The following is a 5,000-nucleotide window of genomic DNA, read 5'->3' on the forward strand; positions in this document are numbered from 1 at the left end:
CGCCTGGCAATACCAGGTGCTGTAAGCATTTTGTCCACGAGGGTGTGCCCCTGCACTATTTCATCAGCAACACTGCCTTGTAGTAAGCATTTAATGATGAATTGACTAAATGCAGCTTCCTGCCTTTTTAATAGGATCAAATTTCCATGTGTTTTCAATTAGCATCTGCCTTGTATTTATAAGACAAACAAGAATATTGTTGCTGAATGCAGCTTGTGTGTGCTTTGTGCTCCTTTGCCCTGTTCAAATGATGAAAGGAAATAAAGTTTGTATTTTATCCAACTACCTGTGCTAAAAAGTGATGGGAACAGTGTTTGTAATTTCTTCTACTTTTTCAGTGACACAAAGTTCAAGCTGCTTATCTAATTGGTGAAAATGCAATGTCTGTTTATCACACTCACTTTGACTATATATGTTGTAGCAAGAGATTGTTTCTCGCTTACGGCCATACCAGCCTGGGTACGCCCGATCTCGTCTGATCTCGGAAGCTAAGCAGGGTCGGGCCTGGTTAGTACTTGGATGGGAGACCGCCTGGGAATACCAGGTGCTGTAAGCATTTTGTCCACGAGGGTGTGCTCTTGCACTATTTCATCAGCAACACTGCCTTGTATTAAGCATTTAATGATGAATTGACTAAATGTCTGTTTTATCAGACTCACTTTGACTATATATGTTGTAGCAAGAGATTGTTTCTCGCTTACGGCCATACCATCCTGGGTACGCCTGATCTCGGAAGCTAAGCAGGGTCGGGCCTGGTTAGTACTTGGATGGGAGACCGCCTGGGAATACCAGGTGCTGTAAGCATTTTGTCCACGAGGGTGTGCTCTTGCACTATTTCATCAGCAACATTGCCTTGTATTAAGCATTTAATGATGAATTGACTAAATGTCTGTTTTATCAGACTCACTTTGACTATATATGTTGTAGCAAGAGATTGTTTCTCGCTTACGGCCATACCAGCCTGGGTACGCCCGATCTCGTCTGATCTCGGAAGCTAAGCAGGGTCGGGCCTGGTTAGTACTTGGATGGGAGACCGCCTGGGAATACCAGGTGCTGTAAGCATTTTGTCCACGAGGGTGTGCCCCTGCACTATTTCATCAGCAACACTGCCTTGTAGTAAGCATTTAATGATGAATTGACTAAATGCAGCTTCCGGCCTTTTTAATAGGATCAAATTTCCTTGTGTTTTCAATTAGCATCTGCCTTGTATTTATAAGACAAACAAGAATATTGTTGCTGAATGCAGCTTGTGTGTGCTTTGTGCTCCTTTGCCCTGTTCAAATGATGAAAGGAAATAAAGTTTGTATTTTATCCAACTACCTGTGCTAAAAAGTGATGGGAACAGTGTTTGTAATTTCTTCTACTTTTTCAGTGACACAAAGTTCAAGCTGCTTATCTAATTGGTGAAAATGCAATGTCTGTTTATCACACTCACTTTGACTATATATGTTGTAGCAAGAGATTGTTTCTCGCTTACGGCCATACCAGCCTGGGTACGCCCGATCTCGTCTGATCTCGGAAGCTAAGCAGGGTCGGGCCTGGTTAGTACTTGGATGGGAGACCGCCTGGGAATACCAGGTGCTGTAAGCATTTTGTCCACGAGGGTGTGCTCTTGCACTATTTCATCAGCAACACTGCCTTGTATTAAGCATTTAATGATGAATTGACTAAATGTCTGTTTTATCAGACTCACTTTGACTATATATGTTGTAGCAAGAGATTGTTTCTCGCTTACGGCCATACCATCCTGGGTACGCCCGATCTCGTCTGATCTCGGAAGCTAAGCAGGGTCGGGCCTGGTTAGTACTTGGATGGGAGACCGCCTGGGAATACCAGGTGCTGTAAGCATTTTGTCCACGAGGGTGTGCTCTTGCACTATTTCATCAGCAACATTGCCTTGTATTAAGCATTTAATGATGAATTGACTAAATGTCTGTTTTATCAGACTCACTTTGACTATATATGTTGTAGCAAGAGATTGTTTCTCGCTTACGGCCATACCAGCCTGGGTACGCCCGATCTCGTCTGATCTCGGAAGCTAAGCAGGGTCGTGCCTGGTTAGTACTTGGATGGGAGACCGCCTGGCAATACCAGGTGCTGTAAGCATTTTGTCCACGAGGGTGTGCCCCTGCACTATTTCATCAGCAACACTGCCTTGTAGTAAGCATTTAATGATGAATTGACTAAATGCAGCTTCCTGCCTTTTTAATAGGATCAAATTTCCTTGTGTTTTCAATTAGCATCTGCCTTGTATTTATAAGACAAACAAGAATATTGTTGCTGAATGCAGCTTGTGTGTGCTTTGTGCTCCTTTGCCCTGTTCAAATGATGAAAGGAAATAAAGTTTGTATTTTATCCAACTACCTGTGCTAAAAAGTGATGGGAACAGTGTTTGTAATTTCTTCTACTTTTTCAGTGACACAAAGTTCAAGCTGCTTATCTAATTGGTGAAAATGCAATGTCTGTTTATCACACTCACTTTGACTATATATGTTGTAGCAAGAGATTGTTTCTCGCTTACGGCCATACCAGCCTGGGTACCCCCGATCTCGTCTGATCTCGGAAGCTAAGCAGGGTCGGGCCTGGTTAGTACTTGGATGGGAGACCGCCTGGGAATACCAGGTGCTGTAAGCATTTTGTCCACGAGGGTGTGCCCCTGCACTATTTCATCAGCAACACTGCCTTGTAGTAAGCATTTAATGATGAATTGACTAAATGCAGCTTCCTGCCTTTTTAATAGGATCAAATTTCCATGTGTTTTCAATTAGCATCTGCCTTGTATTTATAAGACAAACAAGAATATTGTTGCTGAATGCAGCTTGTGTGTGCTTTGTGCTCCTTTGCCCTGTTCAAATGATGAAAGGAAATAAAGTTTGTATTTTATCCAACTACCTGTGCTAAAAAGTGATGGGAACAGTGTTTGTAATTTCTTCTACTTTTTCAGTGACACAAAGTTCAAGCTGCTTATCTAATTGGTGAAAATGCAATGTCTGTTTATCACACTCACTTTGACTATATATGTTGTAGCAAGAGATTGTTTCTCGCTTACGGCCATACCAGCCTGGGTACGCCCGATCTCGTCTGATCTCGGAAGCTAAGCAGGGTCGGGCCTGGTTAGTACTTGGATGGGAGACCGCCTGGGAATACCAGGTGCTGTAAGCATTTTGTCCACGAGGGTGTGCTCTTGCACTATTTCATCAGCAACACTGCCTTGTATTAAGCATTTAATGATGAATTGACTAAATGTCTGTTTTATCAGACTCACTTTGACTATATATGTTGTAGCAAGAGATTGTTTCTCGCTTACGGCCATACCATCCTGGGTACGCCTGATCTCGGAAGCTAAGCAGGGTCGGGCCTGGTTAGTACTTGGATGGGAGACCGCCTGGGAATACCAGGTGCTGTAAGCATTTTGTCCACGAGGGTGTGCTCTTGCACTATTTCATCAGCAACATTGCCTTGTATTAAGCATTTAATGATGAATTGACTAAATGTCTGTTTTATCAGACTCACTTTGACTATATATGTTGTAGCAAGAGATTGTTTCTCGCTTACGGCCATACCAGCCTGGGTACGCCCGATCTCGTCTGATCTCGGAAGCTAAGCAGGGTCGGGCCTGGTTAGTACTTGGATGGGAGACCGCCTGGGAATACCAGGTGCTGTAAGCATTTTGTCCACGAGGGTGTGCCCCTGCACTATTTCATCAGCAACACTGCCTTGTAGTAAGCATTTAATGATGAATTGACTAAATGCAGCTTCCGGCCTTTTTAATAGGATCAAATTTCCTTGTGTTTTCAATTAGCATCTGCCTTGTATTTATAAGACAAACAAGAATATTGTTGCTGAATGCAGCTTGTGTGTGCTTTGTGCTCCTTTGCCCTGTTCAAATGATGAAAGGAAATAAAGTTTGTATTTTATCCAACTACCTGTGCTAAAAAGTGATGGGAACAGTGTTTGTAATTTCTTCTACTTTTTCAGTGACACAAAGTTCAAGCTGCTTATCTAATTGGTGAAAATGCAATGTCTGTTTATCACACTCACTTTGACTATATATGTTGTAGCAAGAGATTGTTTCTCGCTTACGGCCATACCAGCCTGGGTACGCCCGATCTCGTCTGATCTCGGAAGCTAAGCAGGGTCGGGCCTGGTTAGTACTTGGATGGGAGACCGCCTGGGAATACCAGGTGCTGTAAGCATTTTGTCCACGAGGGTGTGCTCTTGCACTATTTCATCAGCAACACTGCCTTGTATTAAGCATTTAATGATGAATTGACTAAATGTCTGTTTTATCAGACTCACTTTGACTATATATGTTGTAGCAAGAGATTGTTTCTCGCTTACGGCCATACCAGCCTGGGTACGCCCGATCTCGTCTGATCTCGGAAGCTAAGCAGGGTCGGGCCTGGTTAGTACTTGGATGGGAGACCGCCTGGGAATACCAGGTGCTGTATGCATTTTGTCCACGAGGGTGTGCCCCTGCACTATTTCATCAGCAACACTGCCTTGTAGTAAGCATTTAATGATGAATTGACTAAATGCAGCTTCCGGCCTTTTTAATAGGATCAAATTTCCTTGTGTTTTCAATTAGCATCTGCCTTGTATTTATAAGACAAACAAGAATATTGTTGCTGAATGCAGCTTGTGTGTGCTTTGTGCTCCTTTGCCCTGTTCAAATGATGAAAGGAAATAAAGTTTGTATTTTATCCAACTACCTGTGCTAAAAAGTGATGGGAACAGTGTTTGTAATTTCTTCTACTTTTTCAGTGACACAAAGTTCAAGCTGCTTATCTAATTGGTGAAAATGCAATGTCTGTTTATCACACTCACTTTGACTATATATGTTGTAGCAAGAGATTGTTTCTCGCTTACGGCCATACCAACCTGGGTACGCCCGATCTCGTCTGATCTCGGAAGCTAAGCAGGGTCGGGCCTGGTTAGTACTTGGATGGGAGACCGCCTGGGAATACCAGGTGCTGTAAGCATTTTGTCCACGAGGGTGT

At 43.1% G+C, this 5,000-nt stretch overlaps 12 non-coding genes and 2 pseudogenes across 12 annotated transcripts in view; all 14 read left to right on the forward strand.

Moving 5' to 3' along the window:
• Positions 1 to 28, forward strand: part of LOC145869936 (5S ribosomal RNA) — a 119-nt gene extending 91 nt beyond the window's left edge. Inside the window, exon 1 of the ribosomal RNA XR_014385932.1 lies at positions 1 to 28. This exon is cut by the window's left edge and continues 91 nt beyond it. This is a non-coding gene — a ribosomal RNA (5S ribosomal RNA).
• A 409-nt stretch (positions 29 to 437) lies between these two features.
• Positions 438 to 556, forward strand: LOC145874174 (5S ribosomal RNA). Its single transcript, XR_014389808.1, has one exon. It is a non-coding gene; the product is annotated as a 5S ribosomal RNA (ribosomal RNA).
• Positions 557 to 695: 139 nt separating this feature from the next.
• Positions 696 to 804, forward strand: LOC145870816 (uncharacterized; annotated as a pseudogene).
• Positions 805 to 943: 139 nt separating this feature from the next.
• Positions 944 to 1,062, forward strand: LOC145874175 (5S ribosomal RNA). The gene has a single exon (XR_014389809.1). It is a non-coding gene; the product is annotated as a 5S ribosomal RNA (ribosomal RNA).
• A 409-nt stretch (positions 1,063 to 1,471) lies between these two features.
• On the forward strand, positions 1,472 to 1,590 carry LOC145874176 (5S ribosomal RNA). The gene has a single exon (XR_014389810.1). It is a non-coding gene; the product is annotated as a 5S ribosomal RNA (ribosomal RNA).
• Positions 1,591 to 1,729: 139 nt separating this feature from the next.
• Positions 1,730 to 1,848, forward strand: LOC145875589 (5S ribosomal RNA). The gene has a single exon (XR_014391232.1). It is a non-coding gene; the product is annotated as a 5S ribosomal RNA (ribosomal RNA).
• A 139-nt stretch (positions 1,849 to 1,987) lies between these two features.
• On the forward strand, positions 1,988 to 2,106 carry LOC145870602 (5S ribosomal RNA). The gene has a single exon (XR_014386599.1). It is a non-coding gene; the product is annotated as a 5S ribosomal RNA (ribosomal RNA).
• A 409-nt stretch (positions 2,107 to 2,515) lies between these two features.
• On the forward strand, positions 2,516 to 2,634 carry LOC145874979 (5S ribosomal RNA). The gene has a single exon (XR_014390613.1). It is a non-coding gene; the product is annotated as a 5S ribosomal RNA (ribosomal RNA).
• A 409-nt stretch (positions 2,635 to 3,043) lies between these two features.
• LOC145874177 (5S ribosomal RNA) lies at positions 3,044 to 3,162 on the forward strand. Its single transcript, XR_014389811.1, has one exon. It is a non-coding gene; the product is annotated as a 5S ribosomal RNA (ribosomal RNA).
• Positions 3,163 to 3,301: 139 nt separating this feature from the next.
• On the forward strand, positions 3,302 to 3,410 carry LOC145870817 (uncharacterized; annotated as a pseudogene).
• Positions 3,411 to 3,549: 139 nt separating this feature from the next.
• Positions 3,550 to 3,668, forward strand: LOC145874178 (5S ribosomal RNA). The gene has a single exon (XR_014389812.1). It is a non-coding gene; the product is annotated as a 5S ribosomal RNA (ribosomal RNA).
• Positions 3,669 to 4,077: 409 nt separating this feature from the next.
• LOC145874179 (5S ribosomal RNA) lies at positions 4,078 to 4,196 on the forward strand. The gene has a single exon (XR_014389813.1). It is a non-coding gene; the product is annotated as a 5S ribosomal RNA (ribosomal RNA).
• Positions 4,197 to 4,335: 139 nt separating this feature from the next.
• Positions 4,336 to 4,454, forward strand: LOC145867491 (5S ribosomal RNA). Its single transcript, XR_014383484.1, has one exon. It is a non-coding gene; the product is annotated as a 5S ribosomal RNA (ribosomal RNA).
• A 409-nt stretch (positions 4,455 to 4,863) lies between these two features.
• On the forward strand, positions 4,864 to 4,982 carry LOC145872343 (5S ribosomal RNA). Its single transcript, XR_014387975.1, has one exon. It is a non-coding gene; the product is annotated as a 5S ribosomal RNA (ribosomal RNA).
• The last annotated feature ends 18 nt before the right edge of the window (positions 4,983 to 5,000 follow it).

This window comes from Salmo salar, unplaced genomic scaffold (genome assembly GCF_965601325.2).
Source record: "Salmo salar unplaced genomic scaffold, fSalSal1 ptg000293l, whole genome shotgun sequence".
Classification (NCBI taxonomy): domain Eukaryota; kingdom Metazoa; phylum Chordata; class Actinopteri; order Salmoniformes; family Salmonidae; genus Salmo; species Salmo salar.